This window comes from Lissotriton helveticus, chromosome 3_1, assembly GCF_964261635.1.
Source record: "Lissotriton helveticus chromosome 3_1, aLisHel1.1, whole genome shotgun sequence".
NCBI classification, from domain to species: Eukaryota; Metazoa; Chordata; class Amphibia; order Caudata; family Salamandridae; genus Lissotriton; species Lissotriton helveticus.
This window is the reverse complement of record NC_136061.1, coordinates 402,240,704-402,264,332: the sequence shown is the minus strand read 5'-3', so window position 1 is coordinate 402,264,332 and position 23,629 is coordinate 402,240,704. Positions and strand designations below refer to the sequence as shown.

General features: G+C 48.4%; 1 protein-coding gene across 1 annotated transcript in view; it reads right to left on the bottom strand.

Annotated features, from left to right (window-relative positions):
- Positions 1–23,629, bottom strand: part of MYO1C (myosin IC) — a 457,043-nt gene that overhangs the window by 334,109 nt on the left and 99,305 nt on the right. The window lies entirely within an intron of this gene.

Below are 23,629 nucleotides of genomic sequence, written 5' to 3'. Positions count from 1 at the left end.
CCCACATGGAATTTCTAAATGGCAGCATGTCACCATTTTCCTCTCTATATAACCAGAGTCTGACATGGATTCCTGACAAAGCCCCAAGGCCAGTGTCCTTTGAACAAAGTCTTACTATCTTAATGACCATTTTGGAGATTTAATCCAGGGTTTAATATATATGGCGATTTGAAGATTGCTTTTGTTTAAGGATATCAGTTGGTCAGTGCTGTCCTGATGAGACCCGTTGATGAGTTCCTTTGGGTTGAAATGTCAACACATTCACTGGGTTATCCAGTCTACAGTTCCGAAACTTTGAGATGTTCTTGTGGAAGTTGGACCCGTTGCAGATACCTTGTGTTACTTGAATGTATATATGAACCTATGCAAATATTTATTTGCACTGAGCATTTTTTTTACACCTTGCGCCGCCTGCACTGATTTATTTCAATACTTTGTCCTAATGTTGTGTAAATAACATGTATAATATATCACGTTGGCATTGCTTTCTGGGCCCATTGTGCATTTAGTGTTAAACTTCTTCATCCACAGCGGGTTAAGTACAACTGGAGAGGTAGATCCTGAGTAGAAACCGGACCCTTGGGACCAGTGTGTGTGGAATTTTACTCTCATACTTCTTGCACACACTTGACATATACATAGTATGTCAGCACAAGGTTGCGGGTTTCACGTAACAGTGGAACTTTACATGAGAGGGGTCAGTAAACTGCCTTCTCACTGCCAAATAGAACAAGCATTGGCAAAGCCAATAGGTGTCGCTTTTATCTAAATCCATTGGATTTGTTAATGTTTTTTTGTAGTGTGACACGGTCAATGATGCCCACGTCATAGCTTTAAACATTTTTTTTTTAAAGCTAAGCCATATTGTACAGCAAACGTTAAGCTATGTTGTACTGCAGACAGCACCATGGACAGTTACAAGTTAACTAATGTGAAGCTCGCCCTCCCCCACAAAGGCAAAAGGAGGACACCTGGTCTTTGCAGTCATGGTGACAAAAAACTCAGCAGAAATGAACTTTTCAGTTAAAAATTTCCACTACAAGAAATGCCCATCTGTAAATACTTTTCTGATTGTTTCAGATACAAAGTCAGCTTTCGCCTACTCAACGCTGAGCATTTAACATAGAATACAAACGAAGGGTCAGTGGATGTTGTCAGCGATATGTAATTTAAAGCGGTGTTGTCATATATCACTCAAGATTTTCACCCTCATTCTAAGCACGGACAGTTGTAGCACAAGCAGTTAAGACAACAAAAACACTTGCTCTACTCGAACGGAGGCTTTCATCAAGATCAGAGACGTAAAGTTGCATCGGAGCAGAGATGTAAAGTTGCATCGGAGCAGAGAGGCCCGTTTCCAGTAATCACATACTTCATTTACCGAGTACCAAGGTGCTCTGGTCACTCTCTCGCCACAGGAGCCAGCGCGCCCGTCTACACCCCTAGCCTGAGGGCAGAGGCAGTATTATCACAACCCCCCTCACCCCCACTTTTCTGTCCTGAAGAAGACCCTGACGTAAGGGATGCAATAACCTACAGCCCCATAGGGTCGAAACGTCAACATTTTACTGCACAAGCCAGCAATCAACAGATATCTCATACTGTGCAACTGTTGAAAACATGGCGTCATATTGTTTATATTGAAATGGAGATCGTTTGGCTCAAGGAATGAGCCTCATGTATCGTATATAACATACTCCTTTTGATTGTCACGGTTATCCTTCAATCACTTTCCTACCCTCACTGAAGCACCATTACCCGGCTCACCCTTCTCCCATCCCTCACCATTCTCCCGTCTTGGGATATTGTCGCATATAATAATATGTAAATATTTCCATTAAGAGAACATTGCTCAGTGTGAATTAAACACTGTGTCTAACAAAATACCTTGTGTTCTATGTTCTATTTTGAATATTTGTTTTGAATTTGTTTACAGTGTATGGTTGTCTTTCTGGGACCATTGCCTCTACATATTGTCTTGCACCCAGGTCCCAGAAACTAATTTTGGGTATACCCTTCTTAGGTAACTAACAAAAACACAGCGGCATTCCCTGCTGCGCCAAAGATCACACAGGTTGGTAAAGCGGAGAAGACTACAAGAGGACCGAAGAATTTTGTTCAAGAGATAACAACGTACGCCTTGTGTGTCAACGTCATCCGTCAAAAAGGAACTGCATCTTCATGGAGCGCAATGTGTTGAAAGCAATTCGCTGAAACCCAATTACTGAAAGAAATTAAGGCATAAAACACATAATATACAAGCTTTCTGTAGTCTAAAAAGTCTACCTGGAGATAGACAAATTCAAGCGTCATACCAAAACATGATGGCTGGAGCTGCTTTGGAATGCATAATGGGAATGCATTTTAATTGTGCATTCCAAAGGAGTGCCAGCCATCTTATATGCTGATCTCAAGGGGAGAGGATGTGGCATAACTGCTAGAGCAGTCGACCTTGCAGCTAGGGAACCGAGGTCGAGTCTCAGAATGAGGCTCAACATCCTATGATGATAGGCAAGTCAGTTAATCTCACCATACCTGTGAATGTGTCTGTCTGTAATGCAACTGTCGCTTGTGTAAAGCGCTCAGATACCTTCGGGTCAAGCTCGTGCTATGAAAAATTGCAAATAAATAAAGAACAAGAATGAACAGCAGAAGGGAGTGTGGGAAACAACAGCGGAAAAGGGGAGGTGATAGGGAGCACAAACAATGGGCAGTGGAGAGATGGACCACATGCACTCTATTGGAGTGCGGGGATGAAGTGTGCGGCCAGTGGAAGGACACTGGCCGTTAGCCACTGACCGTACTTGGTCCAAGCTCCAGGGAACTGCCAAGGAAAGAGAGAAAAAGAGCAACCTGATGACTGGACTACGGGAACGCCCTTTAAGCAGGAACCACAGCCAAACTTCAGAAACGACTCCAGTGCATACAGAACGCCTCCGCATGACTCATCCTCGACATCTCTCGCCACAGCCACATATCTGCCCACCTGAGAAACCTACACTGGCTCCCCGTCAGCAAGAGGATCACGTTCAGGCTCCTCACCCATGCACACAAAGCACTCCACAACATGGGTCCCGAATACCTCAACAACCGCCTCTCGTTCTACACTCCTACCCGCTAGCTCCGCTTCGCCAGCCTCGCCCTCACCACCGTCCCACAGATTTGCAGAACAACCACCGGAGGAAGATCGTTCTCCTACCTGGCCGCCAAGACATGGAACTCCCTCCCCGCACACCTACGACTGACCCAGGACCGTCTCACCTTCAGGAAACACCTCAAGTCCTGGCTATTCGAGCAGTAGCGGCCCCTCCCTTCAGCGCCTTGAGACCCTCGCGGGCGAGTAGCGCGCTCTATAAATTTATTGATTGATTGATTGATGACGTGAGAAACTGCTCCCGACCAGTGAGAAGCAAGAAAACGAGAGTGACCGACGAAGACTATGAATGGTAAATAATGGGCAGACTGTAAACCCCTTTTAAGATTTTATTTTGCTTTAATTGCAAAAGATTTCCAGCAGGCGAAACCTAAAAAGGACATGTCACAGAAAGTACTGTAAACTGACAGTGCCACTTAATGTGATAGACCCAGGGCAAAGACATTGGTGCACTGTCCACTATGAGGGCACACTTGGTGCACCCTTCCATATCACAGGATGGTCATGCACCTCACATTATCAAGAACAGTCCCAGGCCCCTGTGCGAACGCGAGGTTAGCGGGACACTGGTACGAAATGAATAATCCGGATACCAGTTTCACATGCAGTCTGACAGTCAGGGCAGGTGGACACACATGTTTACCATGTAGAGGACATTCTCGTCTCAAAGGCACTGCAATGCACTCAGTAAACTTAGTATGTTGAGAAGTTTCTCAATTTAGCACACATGTGCTTGTGTGTTATTCAGGGTTTCCGCGAGGCGTCTAGACATCACTCCATTAACACATGCTATGATTGCAATGATTTTAAGTAATCAAGCAATAAAGATGATATACATTCACTTAACACAAGGCCATGTGCATCAGGACCACAACGGAGGCAGGAATATGTTAATAACATCTAAACAGCCTCCAAGACTCAACATTTCTGTCTGTAAAAAGTGACCAGAAAAAAAGTGGCATTTAAGAGATCGGACGCGCGCCTCCACTCATCCCTCAGTGGCTCTCCTGCAAACCTGTGAGGCACTTCGAATGCTGATGAGTCCGAGGACACTAGAGACATTACTTTGTCGCCAAAGAAGAGGGAAAGGTGTTTTAGAGTTGGCTCATCTATCAAACGTTGAATCCGGAAACTAGAGTCTGTTCCCAGCTTCCCTACTTCAAAGAGTCATGTGATCTGAACAAATAACCGTCCCTGCTTGTGCTCCATTTCCCTGATCTGCTAAAATATGGAGAGCTCCTGAACAAGTTAACACCTAGCATAAAGCGCTAAAATGTGTGCGTCGTGTAGGGAGCACCACGTGCCTGTCCAATTAAATTGACAAATAACAGCGGGAGGGTATTTTTAGGTCCATTAAAGCATTTTTTTTTACAAGACATGCATATGACTTGCCAGCGCTGCCAAAAAAGCCACAGATTTAAATACCTTCCATATAAAGCAGCAGTAGTTTCCATTACCCAAATACGAAGCAATTCAGAAAGTTATGAGTCAGGAATTCAGTTCTTTTGCAACGAGAGCGTAGTTCTGACAATTCAGACAGTCAATATGGAAGCCGATATTCAACTAAGCCTGTTTGAATATAAGAGCAATACAAAACCTATTCTATATCCCAATGTACACCCTCTTGTCATGGCTCATCTTTTTGTTACAATTACCATGTGATTCCACATCACCAAGGCCACAAGGGTATTTGATGTGCATTGGATTAACTAGCAACTCCCAGAATGCATTACGGTGTTAAACTAAAATATGGGAGTGCAGCATTTTGACTTTGGTGGCATGGCATTGTTGAAAGTTGGACTGAGACCGTCAACATTATCGGCGCCCTCTTGCTCTCCTTAACCTTTTTGTGCGCGTAAAACGGCCGCCATTTTGAACACCATGGCTTCCCTGCTCCCGCCGAGAGCCAGCGCGCCTCTCTCCCACTCCTAGCTTCGCCGGCATCCCCCGCATACTGACAACCCCCCTGCCTGCACCTGCCGCGAATCATAAAACCCCTCTTCAGCGCTGCTCTGCGCCAGGCCCTCGTCCTGTTCCCAGCGCGACACCTCCCTTCTTCCCATTTATGATCCCCGGCCCTTTGATGCAAACCCCTTTTCCCCGTTTGTCTTCCTCGTTCCCAGGCCGACACCCAGCTCTGCCGATACTGTTCCTTGCCCCTCCCCGTGCAATAGAAAGTTTCCCCCCAGCAAGGGATCCCCGGGTTGATCAAAGCCCCCCGCCCTACGAGATCCGATCAAACCCCACACACTCCGTGAATCGGCGGAATATCCAGCTGCGCGATGATCATCACCTGTTGTGAACGGGGCGGGGACTCCCACTGTAACCTTGCGTGGGAACGGGCTGGGAAGGGGGGATTCGGAGGATGTCTTTCCGTACATCAAAGTATCGACGAGAATGTGTTACATGCAATAAAAAGATAAACTTGTGTATAAGAGGCCAGGCCTCAGGGATGCAGTTAGAGCACCTCAGAACGATACCTTCTGCCCGTTTTGTTGTGTTCTCCTCCGGAGAGAATAAAAACCTTGTTTCCTGCCTTCCAGTCTCCAGCGCCTGCCTCTTCAATAGTTTAACTTCTTTGTGGGTTCAAGAGGCGACACCGCCGGGCAAATACTTAAGGATCTTATATTCTGGTTGGTAGTGCCCCCCAATTATTTTCTACAATTGGCGTCCCAAGCGTGGGGCCCATCAGCGACCCATGGATCCAGTGGGAGAGGTCCTGACGACAAAGTGAACGACTGCAACGATCGGGAACGCGTCTGTCCGATAGACCCTCGTCTGACAGCCGATCATCCGAACTTCACTGGTTCCGAACAGACCTCTCTCGAGTGATCTACGGTCCTGACTGGGAACCATCAGGAGTGCCGCGAGGATAACGGAGAAGAGAGGACGATCGGGCGCTGGATTCGGAAGACAGGAAACTGTCCATGCGGTCCGGGTAAGGTCGTGTAACCACGACAAGTCGCGAAATAATTGCTTGATTGCTTGTTTGTTTAAAAATACTAGTATTGCTCTTTTTATTTATTTGGAGATTCACTGTCTGCAAACGGAGAAACAACGGGCTCTCTCTTTGCAAGCAGTGGAGGATAGGTAGGGCAACAGCCGTGCTTATTTTTTCTCCCCCACTCAATAATCACTTGAAACTGAACTGTTGTTCGCAAAACTATTGTTTCCTGGAGATTCCCTGTCTGCAAACAGGGAAGAGACCACCCTTTTTGCAGATAGTGAAAAGGGTAGGTAACGCAGATCTTTGCGGACCTGCTCATTCTCCCCATTGTTATTTATTGGTCTTTTGTTATTTTGATCCATGAGGTATTCACTGCCTGCAAACAACGTAGAATAGAAATATTCTGTCCAGTCTTTGCACCTAGTGATAAGATAGGCAGTGCTGACTTTTTAGTCCCTCGTTACGAGCCGTCATGTCTGTCTTCTCCCCACTGATTAGTAGCCTGTTTAGCCCGGACCGCCTATTAGAGATGGACCATCCAGCCCCACTGGAAGGCACCCCTAATAAGGACATGTTCATGAAGCATGGATTGACCGCTATAGCCTATAGTAAACTATGGCATAAATATACAAAAAAGGGTCAAGAAAGTCAATGGCCCCTGATAGGATCCTTCGATGATGATAAAATAAAAACGCTAGAAACTGCCCTGGGTAAAAACAAGACAACACCTACTATGCTTGACAGCTTCGGCATGTGGCGAAAAGAAACTGAACAACGTAAAAAGAAAACTGAGAGTAGGTTGGAAAAAGAGCTGCGAAAAGCAGCCCACCTAGCTGCTCAGAAACTAGAAAAAGAGATAAAAGAAAGAGAGAAAGCTAAACAGAAACTAGAAATGGAAACGCCAAGCCAGTGTCCGGTTAGAACCCCCTCCATGCTCTACCCTGATTTACCCTCGAAACGACAAGCCAATGAGGACCTGCTGTTAGGTCCTCCTATCATCTACATGCCCCCTCCATATGCCCCTTCTCAACCCGTGGCGCAGCACGCGCCACCCCCAGGTACAAACGAAGGTACCGCCACAGCATCGGCCCCAATGGCCTCTGTGCCAGCCGAACCCCTTGTATTAAAACCCACATCAACAACAACGTTAGACGACCATGAGACTCGAGGGGCTGGCCCTGCAAGAACAAACAGACTAGACAAAGATGAGCGAGCGGGGATCGACAAAATAGCAAGGACACTGGTAGAAAGGAAGGATGATGAAGAGTACATCACAGATATGTTCAGCTCGTATACAGGGAGTCACAGACGACATTTTACCGTACGACTGTGTTATCATGTCTTGAATGCATACGAGGACCGATATCGAGACAAAGGTCCCGAGAGCCTAAGGACTCTGTACCGGAAGGTCGATATCGGGGATGAGGGCGAGTGTGATGTGTCGGACCTCCTTACGCGTACGCTTGAGGTTTTCCGCCACCTCACTGAACGAAAGCCGGGAGCTAAACCCGCAGCCCCCGTAGTGACCGAACCACCAACCGAGCAATCTAACACCATGATGCCGATACGTGAGGCTGCCCCTTACTGGGTTCCTCCTCGGGGTACAGGGACTCACGATGATGCAAACAACCAAGATGCGAAGGGAAGGGTAGTATACAACTGGGTCTACCAGCCATGGGACCGGCAAGAGATACTGACATTCCGGAAATCTCTACCCGACCTACGTAAAAACCCCACTGCCTTCTATACTGAATTGGGTACAGCCCTGGGTTCAACGATCATGACCCTGGCTGACATCGACTTGTTCTTCGGGTTATGTCTACCAGCTGATGTGTGGAAGCAAATCCGGAAAGTCGACCACCTTGAGCTGTTTGGACATACCTGGTCACAACTCGATGACCTGGACAAACAACAGGGACCAGGACAAAAGCCGTTGAAATCCATTCTAGACCTCCCAGATAAAATCGTAGAGAAATTAAAAACCCTAATCCCAGAAAAGAAAGTGGACTGGTCGATAGTAACAGCCTGTCGCCAAAAACCCCAGGAGGATGTATCGGAATACTTCTCCCGGTTTGAAACGGTGTTCTCCGATTACAGCGGCCAGGACATGACCACTGCAACCGGACACCATCTGTTTGTCCAGAATTATGTTAAGGGCCTATCATCGGAAATCTCCCAGAAACTACAGGCCAGCGAGAGTAGTTGGGCAGCCTCCAAACCTACAGCGATTCTCCAAATGGCCCAATATTATGAGCATCAGAAAAATGAAAACGATAGGGCGACAGAGAAAAAGAAGAAGGACTTAAAAGAGAGGGTGATGATTGCCAAACTGCAAGGGGTGACTATAGGACGAGACCAATACCGGGGAAACTACCAGACAAACGTCCCTAAGACTACATTTCCCCAGGACCGCACTGTGACTTCCTACAGTGGACGCACAGACCTTAGAGAAGACCAGTGCGCTTTCTGCAAAGGGACTGGCCATTGGAAATCCCAGTGCCCAGTTCTTCTGGAAATGATCAGAAACAAAGACCCCAGGGATGTAGCAAACGGACCGAGACCTAAGGGACAACAACGAGGGCCCCCAAATGACGCAACTAATGACAGATCAAACAGACCAAATACGTTCGACCGACCCAGGCAGAACCAATATCAACAATCTGACTATGACGACACTCACACCTTCGCATAGGACAGCCAAGGGCGAGGGAGGGATCCAGTCGAGCTCTATGTTGACCAGCAGGGCCCTTATGTCACTGCTAAGGTCCTGGGTACCAAGTCTCCATTTCTGGTAGACACTGGCGCAACACGTAGTGCGTTATCTAAACGACTGATTCCAAGGGCACCCTTGTCTGGCTCACTCATAACATCGACAGGTTTCGATGGAACGCCCTCCACCAACCCTTTGTCTGCCCCGATTCTCTTTGACGTAGAAAACAACACCACCGACACCACGTTCTTGCTTTCCTCCAATAGCCCTGACGCCATTATGGGACTTGACTTACTGAAACACTTCCGAGCGACGATTAGGTGTTCTCAAGATGGAGTTCGAGTGTTTCTTTACGACAACCCCGTTCTGCTTAGACATTGTTCCCCCCGACACATGTTTTCCATCACCGACGTTGACGCGTCCCTGCTTGACACTCTACCTCCGTATCTGTGGGCCAAAGCGGATTCGGACGTAGGGCGTATGTTAATTGACCCAGTGCACATTACTGTCCGACCAGACGCAACACTCCCAAAACTCCCACAATATCGGATATCGCCAGAGGGCGAGAAGGCATTGGTAATGATTATCCAGTCACTGATAGACGCAGGAGTGGTAGAGGAAGTGGTTAGCAACGTTTGCAACAGCCCTATCTTGCCCATTATCAAGAAGCAGGGAGAGGGAGATGAGAAAGCATACCGTTTCATCATCGACCTCCGAGAGATCAACAAAGTGGTGGTACCCCAGTACCCTGTGGTCTCAGACATCACCACCATCCTGACCTTGATTCCATCCACTGCCACCACCTTTTCCGTCATCGACCTCAAGAACGCATTCTTCTCCATCCCCATCCACCCAGACAGCCGATATCTCTTCGGCTTTACCCTAAAAGCCCGCTCATATAGGTTTTGCCGAGCGCCTCAAGGCTACACGGAAAGCCCTAGCATCTACAGCCAGGCCCTCAAAAGACAACTAGACCAAGTCCAGTTACCCGACGGGGTGGTGTTGGTACAATATGTCGATGACATCCTTTTGGCAGCCGACACCACCCCTCTAGCGGTTACCGCCACCATTCAACTCTTGCACTTCCTTGCGGAAAATGGCCACAAGGTCTCCAAGAAGAAGTTGCAATTCTGCCTACCCCAGGTCACTTACCTAGGCCACCTTTTGTCCAAAGATGGAAGAAAACTCACCCCTGATCGAATCCGAACCATTCTAGATACCCCTGTCCCTAAAACCCAGAAGCAGGTTCGCTCCCTATTAGGCCTCACCTCCTTCTGCCGACAATGGTTACCAAACTTCAGCCTCGTTGTAAAACCACTGCTTTCTCTGCTAAACAAAGACGTCCCTTTCCCACTCCCTTGGACTCCCGAGTGTCAAACTTCCTTCACAGAACTGCGAGATGCCCTTTGCTCAGCCCCTGTCCTGGGCACCCCTGATTACAAAAAGCCCTTCTCCCTTTACACTCACGAAAGGGAGGGGTGCGCTTTATCTGTCCTGACCCAGGCCATCGGCCCTAAGCAACGACCGTGCGCTTACTTCTCTGCCACTCTTGACCCTGTCGCCAGAGCCTTGCCTGCCTGCCTTCGAGCTGTAGCTGCTGCTGCAATCTCTATCCGACAGAGTGAGGGGATTGTACTCTCGAATTCCCTCACGGTACTGGTACCCCATGCAGTCGACACCCTCCTGAACCAAACCAAGACGCAACATCTGACGAGTGCACGACTGACTGGATACGAACTGACCTTGCTTGCCCCCCATATCACCCTGAAAAGATGCACCACACTGAACCCAGCAACTCTGTTACCCTTGCCAGAGAACAATCCCAATGTGCACCCCGTACATGACTGCGTGACTCTTACGGACGAACAGACCAGGAGTAGGGTCGATCTCAGGGACACGGCTTTCCCTGACCCCGACGGGGAGCTGTGGGTGGACGGTTCTTGCATCAAACTCCCCGATGGTACCACTTCCGCTGCCTATGCAGTCACCACGGCTCGAACTGTAGTAGAAACAGCCCGCATCGCCCAGCGATCTGCCCAGGCAGCGGAACTGATTGCTTTGACGCGAGCCTGCATCCTGGCAACAGGAACCACAGCGAACATTTACACCGACAGCCAGTATGCCTTCGGTGTGGTTCACCATTTTGGGCTCCTCTGGAGGGAGAGAGGATTCTTGACCTCACACGGCACACCCATTTTGCACGGGGATCTAGTCTCCGCCTTAATTGAAGCTGTCCTCCTCCCCAGCAAACTTGCCGTTATCAAATGCCAGGCACACAAGAAAGTGACAGACATTATTGGACAGGGAAATGCACTAGCCGACATCACCGCCCGAACGACAGCTGAAAATAGAACAACAACACATATGTACGTGACCAGGTCACAAGCAGAAAACTGGACTGACGCCAAGGACACAATTAGAGACATACAAACGGCTAGCACACAACACGAATTGACTGAATGGACACGGGTGGGATTGAAAGACGATGAAGGCTGCTGGCGGACAAAAGACACGAACAGATGGTTGCTACCTGATTCGTACTTGATTCCCATATTAACCATGGCACACTCCCCTGCCCACATAGGATCAGCCCCCATGATCGAACTTGTCTCCAGGGTTTGGCACAATGACAAGATCCCAGATTCCGCCAAACGCCTGGTCCAACAATGCTTAATATGCCTACAACACAACCCCGGGAAAGGAACTGTAGTACCCCGGGGGGGATTCGGGGTCCCAAACCACCCATTTGAAGTCCTCCAGATGGACTACATCCAGCTAGACAGATGCCAAGGCCTGAAATATGTACTCGTCGTGGTGTGCGCATTTAGCAAGTGGGTGGAAGCATATCCAACCCGTGACAACACCGCTATGGCCACTGCAAAGGTTCTGTTAAAGGAGTTTTTCCCCCGTTATGGCCTCTGTCGTGTTTTATGGAGTGATAATGGCCCCCACTTTGTAGCCAAAGTTATCCAGCTCATCCTAAATGGGCTGGGTATTAAACAGAAATTCCACGCAGTCTTCCACCCTCAATCTGCTGGGCTTGTCGAACGACACAACGCCACACTAAAGCTTAAACTGGCCAAAATAGTGGCTACGACGGGCCTGAAATGGCCAGACGCCCTCCCATTGGCATTGCTATCGATGCGCTCTACCCCCACCCGACATCACTTAACCCCTTATGAAGTTGTCTTCGGTCGACCCATGAGCGTCTGGTCTGCCCCGAAACCAACTTCCATTCATGACGTTCCGGATGTCCTAATGTCTGATTATCTGTACAAATTGACTGAAACTTTGTCTGTCCTTCATCAGCAGGTGCAGCAGGCCATCCCCGATGCTTCCAGGGGTCCGGGTCACGCCATCCAGCCGGGGGACTTCGTGCTGATCCGAAATTTTCAGCAATCAAAGAGTTTGGAACCCCGGTGGACGGGCCCCTGGCAAGTGCTGATCACCACTCGGACCGCACTTCGAGTGGAGGGGAAGAAACACTGGCTGCACGCTCATCACTGCAAAAAGGTCTCTCCAGCCCTGGCCACGACAGACACCGTCAACACCCAAGAAGAGCTCCTGAACCAGGACCGACCATCGTTGAACTGCTACCCTGATACTGAGACACTTGAACTTTCAAAACATCCTGACCCCACTGTGCCATCTCGAGAAGGGTATTTCCTGCGTCGAAAGGAGGGAGCTTCGGCTAAGTAGGCCACGGACTAGGTTAAAGGATCTCAGAACGGTGACCCAAACTACCAAGGGTTACCTGGAGAGAAGCTAAAACTAAGTCTGTGGTCCTGCCCACTACCGAGCACCTTGAAGACGAAGATGATGGAAGCGCCAGATAAGAAGATGATGGAAGCGCCAAATACGAAGCCGACGGAGACAGCAGGAAATACCCACTACAGAAATCCGAGAATAGACAGACTCCATAGCTCAAAGACAATTGCACTCTTCATCGTAATCCTCCTCTGTTTTCTCCTCATGACTACGCTCTGGATTATGGAAGAACACTCACCTGCTCACGAAACATTCCTAACCACTGCTCAGCCTACCACCATGAAGGAACATTATCTAATTTCGCTCTCTCCTCAACTAAGAGAGAGGCGAAAGGAGTTTTGGAACAACTCTTTCGTGCAGCTACTTCACCAGCACAATCTTGCCACCAATACCACCAACTGCTGGATCTGTGGGTTGCTACCCCATGCCACTGGACATTCAATACCATTCATCCCTTCACCCTTCTCTGTCCACGGCTCCTGCCTTGCCTGGCTGATCCTCCTGCAAGAGAGCTATACGGGCAATGCCACCTCCAGCAGAACTGCAGCACATTCTTCTCATGGGGCCGGGCGAAACAAGACAAAGACACACTTCTGCCCGCTGACCCCCAGCGACTCGATCCAAATGGACATCCCGGCTAAAGAACGAATCGAAATGCAGGTGTTCAACAATCCAACCAGACCCACCTTCTCCTATCTGCGGAAACGAACGGCTGCCACTCTGACTGTGGCCCTGACGGTCATCAACGTCACAGGCCACATGTGTGTAGAAGGACTTGGGACACAGCTGGTGGGTCGCAGCGCTTGCCGCTTTACCAGAACTCTGGATTCCACGGATCCACCTTCCTTTGTGTCATCCCCAAACATGTATTTCATCTGCGGCACGAGGGCCTACACCTGGCTCCCCAAAGGCTGGGGGGGCACTTGCTACATCTCCTTCGTCCTTCCTCCAACTTATGTGGCCCCAGCGAATCACCACAGGCAAAAACGAGCAAAAGACGTTGAGCAAGCCGACTCAACAGGGGCGCAGTTCCTCGATGCTATGAAAGGACTCATCCCCCTCTGGGGCCCGATGGCAAACAGCCGTGCCATCCGACATTTGACTCAGGCAGTCGAGACAACCATGAACATCACAGCGGGCATCTTTGCCAATAACACTGCCGAACTCCAAGCGGTCCGTTTGGTGGCTCTCCAGAACCGCCTCGTTCTAGATGTGGTTCTGGCGGACCGTGGAGGAGCATGCCGCATTATTGGGTCCAGCTGTTGTACATACATACCGGACAACTCACCCTCAGTGTACAAAGCCATCGAACATCTTCACAGACTCTCTTCGGAAGTTCACCAAGAGCAAGAAGAATGGTCGCTTGGTGGTTGGTTCTGGGACACCGTCAAAAGCTGGGGCTGGAGACTACTCACCATTATCATGATTCCCGTAGTTGTAATATGTGGCCTATGCTTAGGAATTCAATGTCTGCCACCTATGTGTTCTCTATGTGCGAGTTGCATTTTTCCCAAAACTGTGGACATTGGAAGCGAACATATGAGAGCATTGTATGATGCCGAAGTTAGAAATTTGATGAAAATTGACATTGAGTAAAGCAAGGTGGCTAGATATGTTGAAAAGGGGGGACTGTTGAAAGTTGGACTGAGACCGTCAACATTATCGGCGCCCTCTTGCTCTCCTTAACCTTTTTGTGCGCGTAAAACGGCCGCCATTTTGAACACCATGGCTTCCCTGCTCCCGCCGAGAGCCAGCGCGCCTCTCTCCCACTCCTAGCTTCGCCGGCATCCCCCGCATACTGACAACCCCCCTGCCTGCACCTGCCGCGAATCATAAAACCCCTCTTCAGCGCTGCTCTGCGCCAGGCCCTCGTCCTGTTCCCAGCGCGACACCTCCCTTCTTCCCATTTATGATCCCCGGCCCTTTGATGCAAACCCCTTTTCCCCGTGTGCCCGTTTGTCTTCCTCGTTCCCAGGCCGACACCCAGCTCTGCCGATACTGTTCCTTGCCCCTCCCCGTGCAATAGAAAGTTTCCCCCCAGCAAGGGATCCCCGGGTTGATCAAAGCCCCCCGCCCTACGAGATCCGATCAAACCCCACACACTCCGTGAATCGGCGGAATATCCAGCTGCGCGATGATCATCACCTGTTGTGAACGGGGCGGGGACTCCCACTGTAACCTTGCGTGGGAACGGGCTGGGAAGGGGGGATTCGGAGGATGTCTTTCCGTACATCAAAGTATCGACGAGAATGTGTTACATGCAATAAAAAGATAAACTTGTGTATAAGAGGCCAGGCCTCAGGGATGCAGTTAGAGCACCTCAGAACGATACCTTCTGCCCGTTTTGTTGTGTTCTCCTCCGGAGAGAATAAAAACCTTGTTTCCTGCCTTCCAGTCTCCAGCGCCTGCCTCTTCAATAGTTTAACTTCTTTGTGGGTTCAAGAGGCGACACCGCCGGGCAAATACTTAAGGATCTTATATTCTGGTTGGTAGTGCCCCCCAATTATTTTCTACAGCATTGTGTAGTAGCTACTTTTGGTAAGCTTCCAATAGTACAGCTGTATTTAACATATACAACATAAACCCCCTCGATGGAACTGAGAAGGAAGCCCGAGGTTTACATGCGGACAATACATTGGTAAAAAATCACGTCTGAAGATCAAGAGCAAAAGGAGCTTAGCCAGATTTTAAAAACAAGCATTGGCACAGCCAATAGGTCTCGCTTTTGGGACCTTATAAGTATTTACTTATGCAGCACAATATCCTTTGTGCAACAACATCAAGTGTTGCATGGCTAAGCATTTATAAGGTCCCAAAGGCGAGACCTATTGGCTATGCCAATGCTTGTTCCACGTGTTATCACTGTCTGGGCAAAGGTCTCACCTCATTACCAGTTTAACATCCAAATGCAGTCATAAGCATCTGTAAGATCACCAGTCAACAGTAACCTAGGGCCTTCCACTGCAGGGCAAACAGATCACCGTGATTTTATTAATGTTTGTTCCGTTTGAGTTGGAAACATTTTTGTTGCTGTTAAAATCTGTAGATTGTATAGCAGATGACAAATTATATTGAAAAATTCCCACAAATCCATAATTATACAGAAAACACGGCGGCCAAAAATCTGCATAATTCCCGTGGCCCAGACTGTAACAGAAAGAAGTAGATGAAAGTATTGCAGCGGGGTGAGGGGCAGGATGGAGGTTAGGGCAATGGAGAGGGCACTCGAAGGGGGATGAGGAAAGAGACACATTTTCAGCAATTGGGATGCAGACAGAGCCCTCCAAGTCAGCCCACTTAGTCACAATCTGAGCTGTCACCGGGCCCAGTGCTTCTACAAAATTGTTGTGCTGTAAACTGGCTTCGGTGATTGTTTGTGGCAGGGGGGGAGAAAAACATGCTCAGTGCAGTAATGGAGATGTGGGTGGCAAACCACTTGGTGCTTACCTTGAGAGCTCTTTTTGAGACTGGGGGCAGGTGAGGAAGGAGGGGTCAATAAGTGCAGTTAAGGTTATACAGAATCTTCAGCTGCTCTGCCGTTACAATGTGTGGGGTGAGTTAGGACGGGTGGAGGGTCAGGACATGGGGAAGCTCACATGCTCTGAAGGTTTGCGGTAGAGGGGCGAGCAAGACAGAGAGGCGGAGCGAGGTGCGCGTGCTTGGGAGAGCGATATGATAAGCCAGATGCTCGTGCCTGTGCGTGTAACCGCAAGCAGTATGCCACACAAAAAGCTGTGGTTGGCTTTTTAAAGCACACTCACTAAATGTCTCGCCAGAGTAGCACATGCGCTGGCTCAGGCGAGACCTAACAAGGTGTTGTCCACGTTTCCATTACAGAACGGAGTATTTTAAACTCTCCAGTATTAAGGGTGTCTTTCATAGATTCACATGCCTGAATCATTCCCCGTCGTCGGAGTGGGAGTCCCACGGTACATAAAAAAGCAATAATATGCCATAAATATGTAGTAATACTAATAGAAAAAGAACCAGGAAGTAAAGTAGCCAATGCTACAGTAGAAAAAACTTCCACATCTATGACTCTCATAGTCATTTTGTATAGTCCAAACTACAGCCAATCAGGCGCCAGCGCCCACCAGAATGTTCTCCCCAGAGGCTCAGGCTCTCAGATTTTCTACCGCACGTCGTGTGAAAAGGAGTCTTCCTGAGCTCTGCTCAGTTTGCTTAACTCTAACTTCAATTTTTCTACTTTCAAGGATGTCTTCTAAGAAATCTCTCTTTAGAGCCTGTGATTGCTGTGGTAAGCTTCGGCTTTTTGAGAAAGATCCACATAAAAAGTGTATCTATTGCCTGTACCCAGATCATCAGGCCTCTGACTGTAAGATCTGCTGAACCATGCCTCAAAAGACTTCTTCTAATCCTGCTTCTGAGGTAGGCAGCATTGCCTCTGGTTCTACTGCAGCCTCTAGGAAGAGGCCTGCGCCTGAAGGAATGTCATCACCTAAGGCAAAGGTGACTAAAAAACAACCACCTACTAAGGGACTGGATAAGCCTTCAACATCCAAGGCTGTCCCCACAAGCAAGGGCATGGAAAGCGCTTCTGGCTTTAAAAAGGGAACAATCATCAAGTTTCCCCAATCATCTGAGAGGAATTTACCACAGACCTCATCTCCTCCAACGGCGATGTCCACTTCAACCTCCTCGTCGACGACTACAGTGACATCGACGGTAACTTTTTCCTCTCCTAAACCTTGTATGGTTATGTCATCGTCGAGGTCGTCTCCAACTATGGTATTTGTCTCTGGGAGGCCTGTATCGTCGACGTCCGTCGTTGACGCCTCGTCGTCGACTCCTCTGAAGGCTCTACGGCTGACGAAAAAGAAATCGTCGACGAGCTCGTCGACGGGCTCCACGCCGTTGACGAAGATAACACCGTCGGCGAAGAGTGACCCGTCAACGAAGAGTGACCCGTCGACGAAGAGTGTTCCGTCGACGAAGAGTGACCCGTCGACGAAGAGTGTCCCGTCGACGAAGAGTGTCCCGTCGACGAAGAGTGTCCCGTCGACGAAGAGTGTCCCGTCGACGAAGAGTGTCCCGTCGACGAAAAGTGTCCCGTCGACGAGGGATGCCTCGTCGACGACAAAACCATCGGAAGGGAATCCTCCGACGACGCCGCAATTGTCATCATGCACGGCACTACAGGTTTGGTCTCCGTCGACGGTGTTTCTAACACCACAACAAGCATCGGGGCAAATGCGTGAAACAGCAATGCAGCTTTCACCCCTTCGTATTTCACCTCAAAAGGTGTCTTCTGAAGTGCCGGACCAACTTTTGGACACTGAAAGTGAGGATGAGATGGTCCAGAATACATTTGGACAAGCAACTAGCCCATCGGAGTTGCATATCAAACTTCAAGAAGAGGAATATGATGCTTCTCAATCTCCTGTTCATATATCGACACCAGTGAGTAACCCAGTTGCTCAAGTGCCTATGGCTTTGCTGTCCAACTTACAATATATGCTGGACGATTATTATAGGAGGTTCCCACCATCAGAATCGGCAGGTTCTGGACCGACAACTCCAACTTCTGAAGCACCTCCACCCGTGCTTCCACCGGTGTGTCCGTCTTCACACTCACAACCTACTCAAGAGGGAGCTCCGCAGTCTTCGGAGGATGAAGACCAAAGGGAAGAAGGAGAAGTGGATGATTTGTCGGAGTGGGATGACTATCAAGTACAATCTCCTTCAACATCTCCTCATACTACGTTGGCCTCCCCTCCGGTGGATGTATCGAGTTTTCACTTACTAATGGAGCGTGCAACCAAACGTTTTCATATACAGATGGAACAGACGCCACAAGAATGTTTCTTATACGATTTCAAGGATCAGCCCAGACGACAAATAAAAACAATACCCATCATTGATTTCATCTGGAAGGAAGGGATTAAGGTAATGTCAACGCCGGCCTCCATTCCTCCGGTCTTGCCACGCATAGATAAAAAGTATAAAGCTCCCGAAAAATCGCCTGCATGTCTGATTGGACATCCAAAACTTGACTCAGTAATTGTCCAGGCTGCCCAGAAGAGAGCCAGAAATCCATCCTCTGCAGTTACGGCGCCGCCGGACAGGGATGGAAGACGCCTAGACTCAATTGGAAAGCGTGTTTCCACCATGGCTGCAACAACTGTTCGTGCTGCCAATGCATTGGCCATTTTGGGGCGGTACGACCGCCAAATGTGGTCTGACATCGCACCATTTATCGATCTCCTCCCTGAGCAATCCAAGGCTGAAGCACTTCAAATTCTTCAAGAAGGCCAAAGAATCTCGGAAGAGATTATCGATTCAGCTATAGACGTCGCATCTACAGGATTTCGACAGTTAGCAGGAGCTGCTGTCCTGCGCAGACAGGGGTGGTTACATTCAACTTCTTTCAGGCAAGAAGATCAAAACAGAGTTTTAGACATGCAATTTGATGGCGAATATTTATTTGGTCCCAAAGTAGAGGAAGCATTACAAACAATTAAAAAGGATACTGAAACAGCAAGATCCTTGGGCACCCTACAATTCCGCAAGCCGCCCTTTCGAGGAGCGAGAGGACGAGGGACGTCCTCCAATAGAGGTGGATACCAACAACAATCCACATACCGACAAAGTAACCAGCGCTATCAGACACAGCGCAACCAGTCTTATGGGCAGAAAAGATCACACTACACCCAGAACAGGGGTTAGACAAATTACCGCGGCAAAGACAAGCGCCAATGAAACTTTTCACCTGCCACCACCAATTTTCCACCCTCACAAAAAACTTGGCGGAAGAATATCGAAATTTTACTCCAACTGGCAGTCTATAACAGACAAATGGGTCCTGGATATTGTGGCCAAAGGCCATGCCCTAGAATTCGAAAAATTCCCTCCAAATGTTCCGCCAAAAGGACCGCCTCCAGCTCACCTGAAGGAGCTGTTTACCCAAATCAAAGTGATGATACAAAAAGGAGCGATCGAGAGCGTTCCTCAGAGGATGAGAGGAATGGGGTTTTACTCCAGGTTCTTCCTGATAAGGAAGAAGAACGGGGAGTGGCGCCCGATCCTCGATCTTCGCGCTTTGAACAAATATCTAAGGAAATTAACGTTCCGGATGTTGTCGCTTCAGGAAATATTACATCTTCTAGCAGCAGGAGATTGCATGGTCACCTTAGATCTCCAGGATGCATATTTCCACATCCCCATCCTACCTCGCCACAGGAAATTCCTTCGCTTCAGGGTGGCTGGCAGGGACTACCAATTCAAGGTCCTTCCTTTTGGGCTGCGGTCAGCTCCAAGAGTATTTACAAAAGTTTTAGCTCCAGTGGCTGCGCACCTCCGGCTGGAAGGAATACAAATTTTCCCATATCTGGACGACTGCCTTATAAAGGCCAGTTCTCACGAAACCGTTCAACAACACCTTCAACAGTGTCTGCACCTATTTCAGTCTCTAGGCCTGACAATCAACTTCAGCAAATCCCAAATGCAATCGTCTCAAAGAAAGGCATTCTTAGGAGCGACTCTAGACACTCAAAAACTCAGAGCTTTCGTCTCCAAAGAGAGACAAATAAAGATAAGTCGGCTAGCACAAGATCTCATGCAAAGAAAGTCAGTTTCAGTCCGACTGTACAAGTCTTTTCTAGGGATGGCATTGGCTTGTATTCCATTACTTCCAAATTGCCGGCTTCGAATGAGGCCGCTTCAGGAGGAACTAACCTTACAGTGGCAACAGGTTTCTGGCACTTTCGAGGACCTCATTCAAATCACGCCACTCATGAAGAAGTCTCTTCTCTGGTGGACACAGATGAGTCATCTGAGGCAGGGGTGTGCGTTCCTTCAAGAAGCACCAAGTCTAACCATCACTACAGATGCGTCCCTCGAGGGCTGGGGGGCTCATCTACAAGGCCTCACGATCAGCGGCAAATGGACTGCGCAGCAGAGACGGTGGCACATCAACCGTTTAGAACTGAGAGCCATTTTTCTTGCACTCAAGGCGTTTTGTGCCATCATTCAGGATGCCAATGTGTTGATACGAACAGACAACACAACAAGCATGCACTACGTCAACAAGCAGGGGGGAACTCGATCTCTTCTCCTGTCTCAAGAGGCGCAGGATTTATGGACATGGGCTCTTCACCACAATGTACATCTGCAAGCAGTGCATGTTCCGGGGACAGAAAACGTCCTCGCGGACGCACTCAGCAGAACAACGGTCACCACCCACGAATGGGAGCTTCACCAGGAGACAGTGGAACACATATTTCATCAGTGGGGTTGGCCAGACCTAGATCTATTTGCGACAAGGACCAACAGCAAATGCCAAAGCTTCGCAAGCTGGCATCCCCACAGGAACTCTCTGGGGAATGCGTTCTCCATCTACTGGTCTCTGACGTTTGCGTACGCTTTCCCACCGATTCCACTAGTCCCCAAGGTTCTGCGGAAGATGAAGAAGGAACCTTGCCGACTCATCCTGATTGCGCCCAGATGGCCGCGCCAATATTGGTTTACAGAGCTCCTCCTACGGTCAGAGTGCAAGCCAATTCAATTACATCCAATCCCGAACTTGCTCAGCATTCAGGAAGGACAAGTATTCCATCCGGACCCAGCATCTCTGAGATTAGCGGCCTGGCTCCTGAACACCATGAGTTCGCACACCTAAATATCCCGGAGGACTGTAAAGAGGTGTTGGCTAAGGCTAGAGCGCCGACGTACAGTCTGAAATGGAAGCGCTTCTGCATCTGGTGCCGTTCAGCAGGGGTTCACCCTTTTTCGGCAAAACCTGAGGAAATTCTTCCTTTTTTCCTGCAGTTAGCACGGACAGGTCTATCTCATGCTACCTTAAAGGTGTTTCTGGCTGCAATATCCAGATATCGTCAGGATGGGACCAATTCTCTTTACTCAGCAAGGATTATCCAACAATTCTTCAGAGGCCTCTTTCGAATGTTCCCTCCGGTACGCCGTCCGCCTCCTTCATGGCATCTAAATGTGGTCCTAGCTCAACTCATGCGTCACCCATTCAAACCCATCCACAAGGCCGATTTGAAGTACCTTTCATGGAAGGTGTCACTGCTCTTGGCTTTAACATCCTCCAGGAGGGTTAGTGATATCCAAGCTTTCACTGTGCATCATCCTTTCCTGCAATTCACTAGTGACTCTGTAATACTTCGCACAAATCCTAAATACATTCCGAAAGTACCTTCGGAGTTCCATCTCAACGAACCTATAGTTCTTAAATCGTTCTTTCCAGACCCGCAAACACCTGCGGAAAGAGCGTTACACTCGCTTGACATTAGAAGATGTCTCAAATTCTACCTACAAAGAACATCTACTCTACGCACTTCTGACCAGTTCATTACCTACGGTGCGATTCGTAAGGGGCAGGCAGTTTCAAAACAAACTATTTCAAGATGGATCTCTGCTGCCATTGCCTTTTGCCATACACAAGCTGGGAGACCTTTACTGTCAGCGCCCAGAGCGCACTCTACAAGAGCGGTCTCTTCATCTACGGCCTTATTTGCTGGAGTCCCTCTTCAGCAGATCTGCAAAGCGGCTACTTGGGCTAGTCGCCATACCTTTACCAGACATTACTGTCTAGAATCGATCAGCGAGGCTGATACTTCTGTGGGTCGAGCTGTTCTACGGAATCTGTTTCATTAAGGTGAGCCTCTGTTTCCCACCTCCTTGTTTCTGCTGTCAGACGCTTCTTATGTTATGTTCACACATATTTCCATGATTGCATTATGTTATGCTTTATACAATATGTGTATTTTCACTTTGCATTGTTATTTGCGTTACTAGCTGACAAGCTTGGCGTCATTGGCGTCTGCCCAGCAAGGATATGTACTGCTAGCTACTCTGATTCAGGCATGTGAATCTATGAAAGACACCCCTAATACTGGAGAAGAACAATAGTTACTTACCTGTAATCTGTGGTTCTCCAGTATTGGTGTCTTTCATAGATTCACATGCAACCCGCCCACCTCCCCTCAGAGGCTTTTTATGCTATTTTGGTTTACCTTCACTCCTTGCGAGAAAATCTGAGAGCCTGAGCCTCTGGGGAGAACATTCTGGTGGGTGCTGGCGCCTGATTGGCTGTAGTTTGGACTATACAAAATGACTATGAGAGTCATAGGTGTGGAAGTTTTTTCTACTGTAGCATTGGCTACTTTACTTCCTGGTTCTTTTTCTATTAGTATTACTACATATTTATGGCATATTATTGCTTTTTTATGTACCGTGGGACTCCCACTCTGACGACGGGGAATGATTCAGGCATGTGAATCTATGAAAGACACCAATACTGAAGAACCACAGATTACAGGTAAGTAACTATTGTTCATCTGTGTGAACCTTCTAGGTTTTGAAGCAAGCTCTGAGTTTAGTTTTATTTATCTTCGCGCTGTGCAAGTTCCACATACAAGAACACCAGGGTGACAGAAAAGCAATACTAAGTTGTTATTGCTCATAATGAATATCACTGGCTTTGTGGATTAAGGAGTTTCCTTGGCATATTCATAGGGAATTCACTTAGGTTGACCAGATGGCTCCAAGTCACCGGGGTACCACTTTCTTATTCCTGGACCTTGCTTTTCCATATCATATTATAAGGGGCGTTGGTCCAATTGGCGTCATTAAAATTACCTAAGACTTCCACTCCCAGAATACACTACTATGTAAAAGCAAAGTCCAGGAATGGAAATGTGGTGTCCTGCTGACATGGAGTCATTTTATTTTACTTTTCTTGTGAATTTAATGAGACCCACATTCAGGTATTGATGCCGAAAGGCGGTACCCACTGAGGGGCTAATAAAGCATATTCATATAAAAAGGCAAAGAATGACCCCCACAGACACAGTGAATATCATAGAATGACTGCTAAACACCAACATCACAGTTAATACTTTATAATGACTGCCAAAGGTGATACAAGAAGTACGTGCAACAGGATTCTTGAGTGAAAGGTAATCGGAGCAAGAGGATGCCACACCATTAGCAAAGGTATTTGCATTGAAGAACATTTTAGGTTTTGTTTGAGACTAGCAAGCAAGCGTAGTCTTTCAGCTGCCCTGGG